Source organism: Lissotriton vulgaris, chromosome 11 (genome assembly GCF_964263255.1).
Source record: "Lissotriton vulgaris chromosome 11, aLisVul1.2, whole genome shotgun sequence".
In the NCBI taxonomy this organism is placed as follows: domain Eukaryota; kingdom Metazoa; phylum Chordata; class Amphibia; order Caudata; family Salamandridae; genus Lissotriton; species Lissotriton vulgaris.
In genome coordinates, this window is record NC_141699.1 from 540619361 (window position 1) to 540637769 (window position 18409).

General features: G+C 43.7%; 1 protein-coding gene across 2 annotated transcripts in view; it reads left to right on the forward strand.

Moving 5' to 3' along the window:
- The first annotated feature begins 666 nt into the window (after window positions 1–666).
- Window positions 667–18409, forward strand: part of KAT6A (lysine acetyltransferase 6A) — a 1442101-nt gene continuing 1424358 nt past the window's right edge. For both annotated transcript variants that reach the window (XM_086943585.1, XM_086943586.1), the window contains exon 1: window positions 667–792. The gene's annotated coding sequence lies outside the window, so the exon portion shown is untranslated. The remainder of the gene's footprint in view (window positions 793–18409) is intronic.

Consider the following 18409-nt stretch of genomic DNA (forward strand, 5'->3'; position numbering starts at 1 on the left):
GTCTCCGCGAAGTGATAATGGGAAGTCGGCCACCCTAGCATATATTCTTTTAAATAAGTCGGCACTTTCATTGCCTATGCTACGGTCATTTTGTATAGGAGAGAAAGTTGGGCTGCTTCGGTGTTTAATCTTACTTGGATACAATTGAAAATTACGATACCCTTCTTAGCAGTATGAAAGAAAAAAAACACTTCACTTCGTCAGCGTTTGTTTTCATTCCAGTACAAATCCGCCCACCACACAAGCCTACACCGTTTAAGTATTTCCTCTTTGTCTATGAGGTGTGTTGTTGTTTTCCTTCCGTTTACTAGTTTTTACCCGTGAACCAGTCCCTTTTCCATGTCTAGCTTCGCGCCCCAGCTCCAGCAGTTGTTGTCCCCGTATCGCACCTTCTAGCTCTCTCAGTATTGGTTCTTTAGTTTCTCGCGCTCCTCCCAACGACCAATAGCTGCACTATGCTGACCAAGGAATTATATACTCTATGTGCACGCGCAAACGACCTGTCGTCATTGGCTATCCCGTGTGCACGCGCACTCTACCTCTGGCTATTGGCTACAGAGCATGCACGAGCATTCATTGCTTCCAATCATCGATAGTTGAAGGTCACGCGCGCCAATCCGCTATCACTGGTTGTTCCTTGTGCTTATTGTCCCTCCCTCCCTCCATTGGCTATTCCGTTCTGCGCGGCGCCTCCCCCCGTAGTCGCCGCTCGCTGTCCCCAAGATGGCCGCCGCGTCAGTTGGGGTGTCCGCGCGCCCAGGCGCCGCCCGCAGGGCCCCTGCTCCGGACCCGGTGAGTGTATGTGGCATATACAGGGCTGCCTTGCAGCCTCGGGGAAAGGCGGAGTCCTGAGAGGGGCAGGGCTGGGGGCGGAGGAGGGGAAGGCCCAGAGCAGAGGGTCAGAGGCCCTGAGCCAGTACAGTCGACTAGTGTTTTCCTTAGTGTTTGTCCACTTTGCATAGACTATGTCTCGCTTGTCTACTGACAGCTATCCCTTACTATGCACCACCTTGCGTGCCTCAGCACTGGACTGTGCCCAATGCCTTCCACTATTGTGCCAAATTCAATCTGTGCCCAATCTTTCAACCAGTATACACTGTTTCACGTGTGAATGTATTTCTATTCGTCCTCTCTCTTTCTCCACTTTGGCTCACTCGCCTCTATAAGTACCTGTGGAATTTGGAGCCTGCGCCCCCCACCGCGCCGGTTCATATCATGTTTTAATGTACTTAATGGGGCATATTGCCTTGTCATATTAAATTTGCAGTGCCTCCATCCTGAACCAGGAAACCCTCTGTGTGTGCCTTACTCAGTTGAGGAAAATACATTCACATTTGTCATTGCGTGGCTTAACCACCAACTGTGCATAGGTATGACACTTCAGAAAGCCAGTTATCACTCCCAGGGAAGCGTAATACATCACCTTGCACTTCACGCACTTGCGCCCTTGTTGTTCCTTCTCTCACATATCCGCTCTCCTTAGGTGAGGTACTGCTTCTTCTCTACTCCTCCCTAGGCAGTCGCATTACTCCTCTAGCGTGTGTACTCATACTTGCCATTACCTACTTTGTAGGTGGTACCTCATTAATCTGTGAAGCAGCTTCCAGTACATGCAAGAAGGTGAGAGGGTTATTCGTACCAAAACCCATCTGGGACCAGCTACGTCTTGAGCTCCAAGGATTCTTGTGTGAAAGGCAAGGTGTTTGGAACAATTTCTTAATGGCGTGAAAAGGTCCTTTTCCCATTTGGACATTACCAAGGACCCCTGCGCAGTGACTTTCTATTGGTAGCCCTTAGGGGTTCCTCATGGCTTTAAGTGAAACTTTCCTGAGCTATGCAATATCTTGCACTTTTTGCAGTCTTGTAGTACTTCAGGTGCACACTGAAAGTGAAGGAAACCGTGCAATTAGATCATGAGGTTGTCGATTACTTTTATCTTTTAGCACTGTACATGAAGGCTTTCCCTCCTTGAGGCGATCGTTTGATAGCAGAGGATGGGAGTGAACTTGCAGAAGTAAGACGTTAGAGCCATACATTCAAGCAGCTACGTTGTATGCAGGCTAGATGCACCTTGCAAATGCATGCAGAATACATTTATATAGATTATTCCTCCTATCCAAATTAATCCATGGAAAATTGATAGCCATTACCTTTTGTTATCCTAGAAGTAAGAATGTAGGTGATAGATCTCTATTGATCCAAAATGCACAGCAACCCCAACAGCAATCTGTGCATGTTGGAGCTTTGATTTCAATATATATTTGAGTTGCCTTTTGGCCAAAGCAAGAAATTGACTCCTATTGCCCAAAATACCAATTTTGATCGTGGCAGGATTTACTTTATCCCCTTTGTTACCCACGAGTGTCTGTCTGCTCTCCTGTTTCTGGCCTTATGTTTTCATACTGATTGGCATATTTCTTTCCTGTAATGTTACATGCTGGACATTTTTGCCTGGTTGGTTTCTTGTTTTTATCAGCCGTTGACACTTATCGAGATATTAAAAAAAAAAACCTTCATAAATGTCTAACTTTCTTTTTTTAATCTGCTGGACTTTTCTGTTTCTTACTGGCTATTCTTCTTGCTAGTTGAGCTATTCTGTGTCTTCTCTGAAGTGATAGATTACTTCTTATTCGCTTGGTTTTCCCATTGCATATAAACTGATTCTTGTTGTTTCTTATATACACTGGAAATTATATATCCACTCCTGCTCCACATTTCTCATTTGTTGACTCTTCTGTTTTTTTTCCGCATGCCATTTTCATTGACTTTTTTTCTATTGATCTGATTCATTGAATGCATTTCCACGTAACCGATTGATTGATTTAATCACTTACATAGCCACACTACTCATTCAGTAACAACTTTCCTGAAAGCCCCATCACCTGATGATGACTCCTTGTGATTTGACATTGATTTTTTTGTTGTTGTTTATCTTTCACATCCTTTGAGTTATTTATTTAGCTATATTTGTTATGCTCAGTTGAAATCCTTTTTAATACACATTCACTCTGCTTCCCTCTTGTTGACATCTCAGGCCTTCTCCAGTTCATATTCAACTGACTTAAGGAATGTAATTAAGATGTTTGGGAGAACACAGTTAATTCTGGTTAGACTAAGAAATTAAAAGCAGGTGTTCATATTGATGTAGCATCAAGAATACATTTGACAGGCAGTATGTAAACATAGGCTCCGTCTAATGTATTAACCACAGTAATGGAGCAATGTGAGAGCGTTTTTTTTGTAAGTGTATCTTTGTGAGATAGTTTTTGAAAATAATGAAAGCGCGAGGAGGCAGCAATGTATTCAGAGAGTATTCAATATTGCAGATGCACTGCCCAAAATAGATTTCTTAACAGTGCTCCTATTTCTCAGCTTAGTGGTTCCTGTACATTGGATGAACTTGATATTCAGTTCCCTAATGCCACCAGATATTTTTATTTTCTGGGTTATGTAATTAGGGTTATTCATGTGGAGTCCTTTAGAGGTAATGCATGTTGTTTTAAAGGTGCTCATAGAGTCCAAGAAACAAGAACTGGTCATATGTTTCTTAGGATCAGTTCCCAAAGATTTTAGATTTTCAAATAGTTCTAGGAAAGCATGTCTTTTGGTGTGAGAGGAGGAGAAATTCTTTATAAATAGGACTTAGCTGCTCTTTTGCCTCAAATGTTCTTATTATTTTTTTTGTTAGACAGTGGGACAGGGTCATACAATCTTTGGCTCCACTGATCCTCAGGTATAGCGGAGTGTCTTTAGCATATTGATGGAAGGAGACTCGAAGGTGGCCCGCTTATCGCCCAGCTGTTCACCATGTAAGTTAAAAAGTAAGCAATGGAAGGGACACCAAAAGGAACTTGTTATGGTTTAAAAATAGTTTCCTTTCTTACTGGATTCTGTTTGCTTGATTGGACTTGAACTAACAAAGAACACTGCCATCAAATCCCATTCTCTTGTTGAGTATGATCAGAGAATATTACGGTTCACAGTATTCAAGGCTATTGAAAGGTCAGTTATGACTAATCCAATGGCCTTTTTCAGACAGTTAGACAGTGCCATCAGATATAATGTGATATATTTCTGTACTGTGGCCATAACAGAAACCTGATGATTCCTCATGTAGTTAAACATGTTATGGTTTTCTCAAGTTGGTTTGCAGTGCAACTTTAATTGGATCTCAGTAATAAAGGGCAGTTTGGTGATTAATTGTTAATTCTTTACCTGTTCATGGTTTGAGTCTTTATTTTTTACCACAGAGCAGACATGTCCAATGTTTAGGGATTCAAGGGCAGATTCACCTTTCAGGGAAGCATTGACTATGGGCAATTTGCACAGAATGAGGCCTGATTTATATTCCTAGAACTGGGGAATGATTTATAAGATCAATAGCATACCAAAGGGCTGTGTTGTCCTCAATGTCTTTATTCAAGACAGTAGAGGTAGTGGTGCAATTTCTGCAGGAGCAGTTTACTTGACCAAAAGTTCTTTTGTTTTTGGTCAGCTCAAGGGGCAAGGGTATCCGCATCCTTCCTGACTTATAAAATATATTGGATGAAAATACACTACATCTTGATTCTGGAATTTGGTCAGAGGCGTTAGCCTTTTTTTTTATTGCGTTCAGGGTTTCTTTTAGTATTTGTCATTGGTTATTAAACTAAAAAGTTGAACAAGTTTAGTGTTTAAACTAATGTGGTCTTTATTGATATATTCTAGTCCCCAAGTAGGGAGATCAAAGTATTCATTATGTAGAAGATTTGTTCATTGAAGTACCTGGGTTCTAGTTAGTTGAGGCGAATATTGATAAAGTGGGGAATCAGAGATAGTTTTATCCAAATTATTGACATGCCTTCATAGAACCAACTTTTTAGCTGCTGCTATTGAATGGGACAGTACGCTACTGGGATAAGATTATTATTTATTTATTTCCATTTTTTTCATAACAAATAAAACATCTTCGGTCAATCAACCATCAGTCATCTGCTTCAATACAGTGTTGGGGGATCAACAAAATTCTCTCAGTCAAGCAGAATAGGTTTATTGATGTACTTAATTTAAACATTAGAATAAAACAAGAATGTTTTGTGTTGACTCTTCTCATGACTTTCTTCAGAGGCTAAACTATTGATATATTCACAGCAGTAAAGCGTTAGAATTAGATCCACCATAGACATCAGTGTTCATAAGATTAAATATTTAAACAACTCACATTTTCATTGAAATGGCTCCTGATTTCCATGTAGTGATTCTGCAACACAGAAATTGGTATGCTTGTACCATATCTGACTGGATAACTTAAGTAATAAATTGATTAATTACCTGTAATCCGATATTGGTTGACATCTACCATTACTTGAGTCTGCCGAAAGGTACTGTTTTAAGGTAGTCTAAATATCTCTCAGGCGTGAGGTAATTGGCAGAGCTTCCTCTTGCCTCTCTACAGCATTATTATAGAAAATTGCCCCTTTGACCCAATATTATGATGTATGGGAGGGGCTTTTAGCCTTTCCTTGGTCCTTTCTGAGTTGGGCAACTTTCTGAGAACTCATTTGCACTATTACTGGTGAAATGTTGATTTGATAAGCTGTAGTCTTAGTGAGCTTCTCAAACACATATGTCAAGAATTTGGCTACTTGTAGGCAAGTCCAGGCCAAGTGTATAAAGTCTGCACTAGAGTATTTGCATCTGTGTTAAGTCGATTTGGGATGTAGTATATTCTATGTGACATTTTGTGATGGATTAACCTATGTCTGCTACTGAGTGAGACCTCAAATGTTTCAATTTAGCAGTAGAACTTTACTGAGCCAGGGATATCCACATCTAAGCCCTTTTCCGGATCTGGTTCTCACTATTGTTTAAGGAGATATTTTTTGCATTGGACATAAGCTGGTATATTTTGGTAATAAGACCTCATGAAGTGTCAGCCATGATGGTATGACCTTGCATCATCAGCGGGGTTATTTCATTTGGAAAATAGGGGTAGAGGGCCTGGACAGCATGCCTTAGTCTAAAGTACAGGAATATATCTAGAAGGGAGACCCCCCTCCCCCTTTGAATCATTCATGTGTCATGAATCTTCTCTGGATGTATAGATCTCCCATTCTTAGTAACTATATAGTAGTGAGTTGAATCGTAAGCAGATTTGTTAAACAGTTTACTGTAATCCAACCGATCGCCCACAAGGACAAAGTCAACTTGAATCCTCGCCTTCTGTTCTGTGTGCAAGCACAAGCACATTCAATTGTAAACAAGAAACATGGTTAGAGTAACATGGCACGAGGTGCTATGCGTTACATCACACAATACTATATCACCCCCCAGCAATTAAAACAATAACAATAAAGTAAAAAGAGAAAACAAAAAAATAACCATACATAAATGACAAATTTATCGAAGTCTTCTGCTGTAAAGCATTTGTGAAGAGAATATGGATGGAGCGGATCCCACCAAAACTTTTAAGCACAAGATAGTAAAATAAGCATTAAAACATTACAAAATCTTTGAATTTCTATGTATTTTCACTTCTCGCGCCCTCGTGCATCCTGCTGCAGTATGACTTTCAAAATTGCTACAGAAGCTAACACCTCCATCAGTAACCAAATCATGACACCATGCCTTTGCCATGGTGTCCCTTGTGGGCTGTAATGAATGTATAGAGTCAGCATACACCTAATCGAACAAGAAGATATAAACTATCAGATCAATCATGATAGAAGGGCATCGCTAGGCCGGGGGAGTCCCAACATGCTACAGGAAGAGATGTCCCTCTTAGTGGCGGATACAGTTGTGCCTAATAATCCCGATATTGGTGTAAGGAAAGTTATGACGATTGTAGCCCAGGTGCATTCTGAGAGGCATGAAGATCGGCCAGATACTGTTATTGAAGAATTAGAGCATACACCGTTAGCCCCAAAACCGGTGAGAAAATACAGAAAAGCACATGTGAGACGTGGGGGGAAGCATTACAAGAAAAGAGTAGATACAGTTGAATTAAACAGGGGACCTGCTCTGAATTTAATGATTGGAAAACTATCATCCTTGGGGCAAATAGGGACTGCGCTATCGCCAAACTCCACAAACCATAGAACATACTGGGTTGGTGAATACTGGAGATACGGAGGATAAAGGAGAAATGCTGGCTAATCTTACCACTGATGTTCCTCTGTTGAGCTCGCCTACCATTCCCGACTTGTCCATGCTTGGTTTATATAATAGCACTGATGCCGAAGGACTATCAAACTCCCCTAGATTCTCTTCTCCATCCCCATCCCCTTCTAATATCAGCCACATCTCACCACTTAAGGTCAAAACAAAAAAAAAGGGGGTGGTCCTCTAAAGACTCGGCAAGCCAAAATACAAAAGAAGGGCTCGACTTCAACATTGTTGAATGTGGTCGATTTCGTTTATTCCAACTACGATCCTCTTAATGACAACTAATCGCCATATTGGTGAGGATGGCTCCCTGGAAAAAATTGAAATTCTGATAAAATCATTTATGCACCCTCTTTTAGAAAGGACTAGGTTGATTAACACGCACCTAGACTTGATTGACAAAAAAGTAGAACGAAACACACTTCTATTATCAGACTTGACGAAGGAGTTGATTAATACAAACCCCATAATGAAACCTGGAAAAACGATGTCAGAAACAAAACAAGTCCCATTACATTCTACCCTTTCTACAAAATCTTACCTTGGTGGGAAAAAACCATCCTGTGTCCCCCCCCAAAAAGGTGCAGACACCCCTTTTGCCGAAGAAGAAGCCTGTAATTATAGTTCAACTTCCAACTAAAGTGGGTGATCAAAGGGGGAATAATTTGATTTCAAAGGAAAAGGTAGAACTCCCGCAAAGTAAGGTTATTAAGGATAATGGGGAAAGGAATTCGCATAATACAGACTGGCAATCACGCAGAATAGTAGATCTACCGCCAGAAGCTGCCCCTTATGTGATCGTCATGGCGGGTGTCCCTGAGCTCCCTTTAGGCACTAAGGAAGACCATTGAGCCTTAAGAAATAAAGTTACCTATTGGTTACGTAACAATAGACCCTTGCCTGCCCACATTAATGGGGAAATTTTAATTTTAAATGTTAGGCGGTCAACATGGGTGGGCTCACGACCTAAAGATAGGAAAGGGGATGTAATCATCATAGACTTTAAAGATCCTAGAGCTGTCATGCACATCGGGGATTGGTATGATCCAAGAAGTAGTGACTCTATCTCTACACATTATCTTAGCTACTTCTACCCATATGCATCAGCTCAATATCCTAAAAACCGTGAAGTAGAAAGGCAGTTTACAAATAGGTTCGGCTCTGATCAATTTGGACATACTCAGACTTTTTTCTCCCAACCACAGAGATTACCCAATTTCTATCCTAGGCAGAATTATTCACCAACTCCAGGCCTAAATTTCAGAAATAATTATTTGTGGGATAACAGAGGTATAGCTCTACGTGCTTATAATATACTTGTCCACAATCGGTTTGATGCATTTTCTGGCCTCGATTTTGTGGATTGACAAAAAAAGTATACTTCTCTTATCAAAACATCAGGACTAGGGGAGAACAGTGATGAAATCAAGGAGAATAGAAGAGATCAGTGGTCATGGGAGGGTGATGAGAACATTATTCAAACTGTAACTGTGCCCACTGTGACTCATGGTCATAACGAAGAGGAAGGCTGTAAGATATCTAGTAACCTTGATTTAAAAGAGGGGGGTAAATGCAGAACAGTATGTTCCTCGACAGGCGGAAAGGATCTGGGTAATGACTCTCTGGGTGATCATTTAGTAAATGAGAATAGAAAATCCTGTACACTTTTTTTTTTTTTTGGAAGACCTTTATTATATAGTTCAACACAAAGTACAGAAGTAGCCCTGAAACGACAGGGGCCGGTCACCACATGCAAGCGATACGTATCAGGAGTTCCAATAACACTGCTCCTCAGCCGACAACCCAGGGGCCCGGCAGCGGTAAAAGATATACGGTGCGTTGAAAACATTTCGGATCAAGGATATACATAAGGTTTCATTTTACATTTAACCCCCCCCCCCCCCCCCCGCACCCAAAGAGAAGATAAAGAGAAAGATACAGGATATCCGGAGCTACACACTCGGAGGATAAGAAATGCGGGTAGGTGTTAAAAGGTAGTTGCGAATCATGTTAGACAAACAGTAAAGATGCAAGCGCTAATAAGTTCACTAAAGGTGAAGAACAAAGCTACCGATCTCTCATCATAGCCACCCACCCCAGACCCCGCCCACTCGTATACTTCAGGATGAAACCGAAAGTATCGCTACCGGACCCTGCGAGAAGAAATAAAAGGGGCCATAGAACACAACAAAGGCAAAATAACAAACCCCCCACGCACCCCCCACCCTGCACCCCTGCAATGGCTACGGCCTACCCCACTAGCAGCGTGCCTGTCGCCCAGAGGAATACCCTAAAGAGAGAGAGAGAGAGAAAGAAAAAGGGGCAATAGAACAAAACAAATGCAAAATAACAAACCACCCCACCACCCTGCACCCCTGCGATGGCTACGGCCTAACCCACTAGCAGCGTGCCTGTCGCCCAGAAACGTCCCTAAAAGAGAAAAGAAGCGGAGGAGGAGAGACAAAAACACACTCCCGGACTCCCTTACCCCCACCAGATGCGATCACCCGGAAACAAGTTCAAAATAGAATGCAGCGAAATATATAATCAATCCGGGGAAGCATGATACATACCACCCGACTCCCGCACTTTACAGGTCATAATCCCAGCAGCAGATTAAAGTATTTTTCCGAATCTTAAAAAGCCCCACAAGTTAGCCCTGGCCAGTACGAATTTTCACTGGAGCACTTATAACCCAGGCCACAGCAACAATGAGAGAGGTAAAGCTTTCATAAAAGTTCAAGTCAGTATGAGAAAACCAAATAAAGGATAAAAGTTCACGATCTCCACAGAGCAAGCGAGGAAAAGCGTGGAAGGATGATAAAACTCTCCAATAGTCACAGGTGATCTTGTTGAGGCAGTCGAGGTTGTCCACAGTGATATTCAGCGGGATATGGTTCAAGCAGGGGACGCTGACAATGTTCACAGGCGCGTGATCTGTCTTATAGGAATCAGCAGCGCACACGGAATCCGGCTTCTGCACAGGGACCTCAAAGTTGATCATACAATGTTCAGTGGGTAGTACCGCTAGCTGAGATGATGACGAAAAGCCGCCGTCCGGTCTCCGGCAAAGATCGTCCATTGTCACCGACAGTGCCTGGTAGTTGACGATGATCTGTGAGTGGAGCGCTCTAATGGCCGCCATTACGGCGTGCAGTGGTAGTGTGTCTTCTGTCCCCTCCATCTCCTCTCGCAAAGCGACCGATCAGGATGTTGTTGAATGTCTGTTCGGATAGCTTCGCGATTTGCCTCGACGAGCAGTCTAATAGCGAACAGATTATAGAGCATTTCAACATTATAGCTTCCACAATCAGAAACAGCTTGTGGGTGGAGGCAAAAAACCGAGCGAAGGGTAATAAAAGGTGGTTTGATAAAGCATGTACAAGGGCATTAATTGATTTGAAACACGCTGTTCATAGGACACCCCGAGATCATTACAAATAAGAGCCTTCAGGAAAATATATAATGAGGTCTTAAAGAATAGGAAAAATGCAATAAAAAAGGAGGCCCTAGAAGCTTTATGTGCAGCGTCACAGTCCAAGGATGCATCTGCTTTTTGGAGGGCCGTTAATGTCCCCCTTCTCTATGACAACTGCAAGGCACGAATGGAGATTGCTATCGCTGAGGAGGATTGGGTGGAACATTTTTCTAACCTCTATAGGTGCCAAGATGAAAGCCCTTCAATAGGTCCTAATACAATGGGTAATATAGAGGCAGGGGATGAGAAACTGGTGATAACTCTGGAGGAAGTCATGTCGGGTTTGAAAGCAACAAAAGGAGACAGGGCCGCAGGTCCTGATGGGATCCCAGCAGATCTGTATAAAGCCAATAGCGAGATCTGGGGCCCCATGCTATTACAACTTTTTAATGCAGCACTAGCAAGGGGATTGAATCCGTCTTGGTTTACCTCGGTCATTGTACCGATATACTAGAAGGGAGATAGGCAAAACTGCGCATGCTATAGACCAATCTCCCTCTTGGACTCTTCTATAAAAATCCTTGGCAGAGTTATCTTGGCAAGACTCCAAAGTTGGGCCGAGGAGAATGAGATAATGAGTGACCTACAGTTTGGATTTCAGAAGGGCATAGGAACAATCGAACAATGTTTAAATTTAACGATTGTTCAACAAAAATATACCAGGGTAAAAGGAGAACGCCTGTACCTTACGTTTGTTAACCTTACGTCGGCGTTCGACTGTGTGTCACACGTGAAATTGTGGGAAATTTTAAAAGGGTTGGGCGTGGAACTTCCAATCATTTGCTTTTTAAGAGAATTATATGCAGGAGCCACGGCATCGGTTCGTTATGGAAAGGGGGGTGAATGTACCAGAAAATTTGGTGTTGGACGCAGAGTACGCCAGGGGTGTGTCCTGGCTCCTTTTTAGGTCTCGCCCTGGAATTCGCATCCGAAGGATGCGTCCAGGGTCGGAGACTTATAGCTATCGGACACGGGGGAATGGAGGACAAGAAACTGTCACGAGCTTATGAAAGCAGATTTGGGTGCGCGAACGCGCACGTTCCGTCCTGCGCCGTGCACTTCCCTCCCATACTCCCAGCAAGTCAGCCTAACGCGCATGCATGCACACGCATTTGCACTTACACAGACACGCAGGCACCCAGACAGGCAACCCCCCCCCCCCCCCCCCCCAAGTCACACACACACACACACACACACACACACGCATACACACAGACTCCAAGACACATACACACACACACACACGCTCACACACATACACAGCCCGCCGCCGCGCGCGCACACACATGCCCCCCCGCCCTCGCAGCCCAGCAACAAGGCGAAGCCCCACTCACCGGCTTCCTTGGTGCAGCGGCTCTCACCTGCAGCAGGACTCTTCCTCCCTTCTTCGGCACCGGGGCGCAGGGTAGGCTCCTGCCTGCTCCGGTGCTCCAAACAATCGCGGCTCTTCCGTGGGAGGCGGGGTAGGCTCCCGCCCTCCTACTTCCTGTTTCCGGTCGTCCCGCCCGGCCTGCCTGACTTCCTGGTCGCAGGCCGGCGGCGGACTGCAGCACGCGCTTCACAGATCCTGCTGTCATGCTTGTTCCAAGGAGAGGCCGGCGGCTTGAGCAGGGGGATGGGCAGTTTGGTGTTTGCGTGGTATAGGGAGGTGAGGCCCCAGCAGGAGGACGACAACTTGGAGTTTGTTCTCATTTCATTATATTTAATTAGAGTTCTGTGTATTTGTCAGCCTTTTTAAGACTTTCCAGTGCGGACCTCCAGCGCTGTTACGATTCATTGGATGATGAACTTGAACGTTCTCCGCCTTAGTTCCTGAAAACGCCAGGGGCACGTTTTACTTTTCCTTTCACCTCGTTGAAGGTATTAGTTACAGAACGCATCCATCCATTCAGCAGGCAGGATGGTCTCAAGGGGAACCTCCAGCGCCCTTTATATAGAACAAAACTAGAAATTCCCGTTGGTGTATTTGGCTCATCTTTCGTCCCTCTTTTATCAGTGCTCCGTCTCACTCGCTTCCTCCTTTCTAGCGCCAGCCAGACAGCAGATGTCCGCCTGCTCGAGGTTTTTTTTGTTGCTGATTGTATCGCACGCTAATCTTTGAAAAGAAGTATGGTGAACATTCCGAGCAAGAAAGCTTGTTAACAGTGAAAGGGCGTAAACCTATTTCATTCAATAAGAGCAAAAAACGTCGTTGGAAAATAAGACGTGGCCGATCGTGGTGGACTTGTTATTCCAGTCAGTGGCGAGATTGCGCCGTGTGGTGCACTCTACACTCAACCCAGGCACATCCCCCACTGCACTCGCACTTCTCATGCTGCGCGCGAACACTCTCTCTTCCAGCACTCACACAGGCACCTCTGCAGTCACTATAGAAATCTACAGCTTTCACACACTACAGGCGCACCGCCTGCACTCACACAAGAAACCTCTGCACTCCTCTTGTGAGAACCTTTCGGCACTCAACACCTATCGGCGCCCCCTGCATTCAAACACTGGAGCCACCCTTTACACTGATAGGCACACACACAAACACAGGCACCCCTGAACTGTCCCGATGCACTCGCCCACTACAGGCACTCCTTTCACACACTGCAGGCACCGCCTGCTCTCACACAAGAAACCTCTGCACTCCGAGCAAGAAAGCTTGTAAACAGTGAAAGGGCGTAAACCTATTTCATTCAATAAGAGCAAAAAACGTAGTTGGGAAATAAGACGTGGCCGATCGTGGTGGACTTGTTATTCCAGTCAGTGGCGAGATTGCGCCGTGTGGTGCACTCTACACTCAACCCAGGCACATCCCCCACTGCACTCGCACTTCTCATGCTGCGCGCGAACACTCTCTCTTCCAGCACTCACACAGGCACCTCTGCAGTCACTATAGAAATCTACAGCTTTCACACACTACAGGCGCACCGCCTGCACTCACACAAGAAACCTCTGCACTCCTCTTGTGAGAACCTTTCGGCACTCAACACCTATCGGCGCCCCCTGCATTCAAACACTGGAGCCACCCTTTACACTGATAGGCACACGCACAAACACAGGCACCCCTGAACTGTCCCGATGCACTCACCCACTACAGTCACTCCTTTCACACACTGCAGGCACCGCCTGCTCTCACACAAGAAACCTCTGCACTCCTCTTGTGGGAGAACCTTCGGCACTCAACTCCTTAGGGCACTCAACACCTATAGGCGCCCCCCAGCATTCAACCACTGGAGGCACCCTTTACACTGACAGGCACACACACAAACACAGGCACCTCTGAACTGTCCCCATGCACTCATCCACTACAGGCACTCCTTTCACACACTGCAGGCCCTGCCTGCACTCACACAAGAAACCTCTGCACTCCTCTTGTGGGAGAACCTTCGGCACTCACCCACTACAGGCACTCCCTGCAGTTAGTTAGGCAACACCGTTTTCACCCACTACTCACACATGCATAAGAGCCCTCCTGCACCAAGCCACCCCCTGCACTCATCTCTGCACTCACTCATAGGCACATGTACACGGACAATGGAATAGGGACTCATGCAGACATTCCCTGCACTCACTCTCCACAGAAACACTCGGCACTCACCCCTACAAGCACACCCTGGACTCACCCTGTAGCGGAACACCCTGCCCCCGTGCTGGCACACTTTTGCACTAAGTTATCCTCTTCACTCGCCCAAGCACCTCCTGTTATCACCCTTGCACTCATCCCTAGCGGGCAGCGCCTACACTGACCTCCGACAGGCACACTATATACTCACACAAGCAGCCACTGCATTCATAAAACCACTCCTTGCAGCAGACAAATGCCACATAACAGACACCCCACACTTACCACGTACTGGCGCCCCTTGCACTCACATGGCACCTCTACACTCACACATTAAGCGCGCATAGCCTCCCCCCCTCCCAAGTTGAGGACACCCACGCTCACTTTAGTGCCTGGATGTAGGTTTTTCGGCGGGGATACGGAGGGTGGGTGAGGGTTTTCAGTGGGTTTATGTGTTGCAATAGCAGTCTGTTACGGTGTGCCTATCCCCCTGTAATAATGTCACATTATTGAATGTGAGAACATCAGTTATCAGATATCTCATTTACTTGACGGTCCTTCCGCTGTGAGTCAAACACTCGCTATAACGTAGCGACGCAGCAGATAGACGTGCAGGAGCGATGCATTAACTCTTCACGTGGCGCAGTGGTGGGAGCGTCTTGAAAAGTTTTAGGTGTGCATTTGTAGGTCACGAGTTCTAATCCTGGCGAGGCTGAGAAATTGTGTTGAAGTATATTGCGTGATGATCTTGATATACACCTTTTTTCATGTTGTATTGGATTATGTCACCGGCCTTTGTGTAGCGCTACAGGCATGATTATAAAGTGCCTCGAGACAATTAATTTACTATGGAAGAAGCTGGAGTGCATTTGTGCAACAAAGACATTCTTCAGTGGTTTACCCTAGCCTTAATGCTTGTCCTTTGCTGCTGCCAATTCATCACATTTAACAAAAAATGGAGAATGTTTGAGCTTTTAATGCTTTCAAGTATAGTTTCAAGAGTCTTTGTGATAAAATAGCAAGACATTGTTTTTTGTATTATCAGACTTAAACGTTCTCTATCCTCATTTAAGCCTTTTTGTGATTTGTGTGGGCTGCTTTGTTTTGTATTTCTTATGGTAGGGTTTGCACTTGTTTTGGACTTCTTTTCAAGGGGGAGTGTGCCCAGGAGTGTTTTGGATTTCACACCTGGCAGCACGAATGGCGAGGTGAGAGCAAGTCCTGGTGCCTGTGCCTTTAGGGCGCTAGCCTGGGCCTGTGGCCAGTAAGGAACTGTAGTCTGTGTCGCCCCTCACTCTATCTATCTATCTATCTATCTATCTATCTATCTATCTATCTATCTATCTATCGCCCTCACTCTATCTATCTATCTATCGCCCTCACTCTATCTATCTATCTATCGCCCTCACTCTATCTATCTATCGCCCTCACTCTATCTATCTATCTATCTATCTATCGCCCTCACTCTATCTATCTACCTATCTATCGCCCTCACTCTATCTATCTATCTATCGCCCTCACTCTATCTATCTATCTATCGCCCTCACTCTATCTATCTATCTACCTATCTATCGCCCTCACTCTATCTATCGCCCTCACTCTATCTATCTACCTATCTATCGCCCTCACTCCATCTATCTATCTACCTATCTATCGCCCTCACTCTATCTATCGCCCTCACTCTATCTATCTACCTATCTATCGCCCTCACTCTATCTATCTATCTATCGCCCTCACTCTATCTATCTATCGCCCTCACTCTATCTATCTACCTATCTATCGCCCTCACTCTATCTATCGCCCTCACTCTATCTATCTACCTATCTATCGCCCTCACTCTATCTATCTATCTACCTATCTATCGCCCTCACTCTATCTATCTATTTATCTATCTATCGCCCTCACTCTATTTATCTATCTATCGCCCTCACTCTATTTATCTATCTATCGCCCTCACTCTATTTATCTATCTATCGCCCTCACTCTATTTATCTATCTATCTATCTATCTATCTATCTATCTATCTATCTATCGCCCTCACTCTATCTATCTATCGCCCTCACTCTATCTATCGCCCTCACTCTATCTATCTATCGCCCTCACTCTATCTATCTATCGCCCTCACTCTATCTATCTATCGCCCTCACTCTATCTATCTATCTATCTATCGCCCTCTATCTATCTACCTATCGCTATCTATCTATCTATCTATCTATCTATCTATCTATCTATCTATCTATCTATCGCCATTACTCTATCTATCGCCCTTACTCTATCTATCGCCCTTACTCTATCTATCTGTCTATCTATCTATCGCCCTTACTCTATCTATCGCCCTTACTCTATCTATCTGTCTATCTATCTATCGCCCTTACTCTATCTGTCTGTCTATCGCCCTTACTCTATCTGTCTGTCTATCGCCCTTACTCTATCTGTCTGTCTATCTATCTATCGCCCTTACTCTATCTATCGCATCACCACAGCATCACTCAGGGGCACCACAACATCACTATGCGCTACCACAGCATCACTGAACACCACAGCATCACTCGTCGCCACCACAACATCCCTCGGCGCCACCACAGCATCAATCTGTGCAACCATTCAACAACAAGTGCTTCAAATATGTTCTCTCAATGTTTCAAGCTTTATTACAAATGTCACAAAAAGATGTTAATATTTCACTTCTGTTCTTGGATTTTCATCACAATAAAATACATTGAACATAATCTTCACAAAAATTATTTACAAAAAGCTATTGCCATTATAAATTACAATAGCTTTTATTTAAATATTAATTATTAAAAACATAAAAGCCATTGTTATTTGTAATATCAATACATCTAAGTCACGTAACTGCAACACATATTTCATTACAAATGCTATAGGTGTCACATTTCCAAAAGTTAAAACTATTGGCATTGTAAATGACAAAGCTATTAATTTAGCTATTTTCAAAACCAACACATACATGAAAAATTTGTCATTTACAATATCAATAGCTCAAACTTTCCTAATGCGAGACCTATTGCATTGCAAATGCTTGTTTTATTTCTGGTTTACATAAATGAACTTGAGCGACATCTGCTGCAGGAGTGCAGGGATATGCCTAGGGTTGGTAAAAGATCAATCCCTGCACTCTTGTATGCAGATGATGCAGTCCTAATGGCACGGTCCCCCCTGGCCCTTCAAAATTTGATAACATCTTTCGAGAAGTTCATGTTGAGTTTAGATTTAAAAATTAATTGCAGTAAAACCTTCTCCATGTACTGTGGCAAAAGAACCGGAAAGCTGATGAGAAGAATGTTCATAAATAACGTTCCTTTGGAAAACACCTCCTCTTTTCCTTATCTTGGCATTTTGTTCCATGAATCGGGGGTTTGGACAAGTGCAATAAAGGCCAGAACTCTTTTGTTCCTAAAAACAATAATGGCCTTAAAGAATTTTATAAAAAAGCTGGGTAAAAAACCAATAAGAGAAATCCTAACTATATATAATGCCACGTGTACATCGGTAGCTTTGTATGGCTTGGGTCTATGGGGTTATTCGAACATAAATTCAATTCAAATAGCCGAAAATACGTTTATGAGGGATGTGTTAACAGTACCACAAAGTGTGGCAACTTATATCTGCCACACTGAACTTGGACAACCTCATATATCAGACATAATTAGAACACAACCCATCCTTTTGTGGCACAGGGTGTGGACAACAAATGAGTGTGTTGTGAATCGGGCTATGTTGCAGGATGTGTTAAAACTAGAAAATGTGGGTAAATTTGATTGGCTAGATTACGTCAAACGTTTTCTTATTGAAATTGGTTGCCAACAATATTATGATGATCCGCTCACTATGGTTAATATATCCAGGAAGTTGTTAAGTAAACTGTGTATGGAATACCTCGAGGAGAGGAGAAGGCAAGATGAAATGAAGAAAAAGACAGTTACCTCGCATCTCCTGCTAATAACTGGCGACAAGATACAGCCGTATTGAACCCTACCGATGTCCAATTATGATCGATTTCTCTTGACCCATTTTAGATTAAATATTGTTTTTAGACTCTTGTCCTTCCCAGAAATGAATTCATGGTCACGAAATTTGCCTATGTGTCCGTGTGATGAATCCTCGTCCCAATCTGATTTCCATATTTTATTTTTCTGTAAATTTTATATTTTACCACGTAGAAAATTCCTTATCCCAATTCTCAAAGAAATGAATTTAAATAGATGTCACCCAGCATT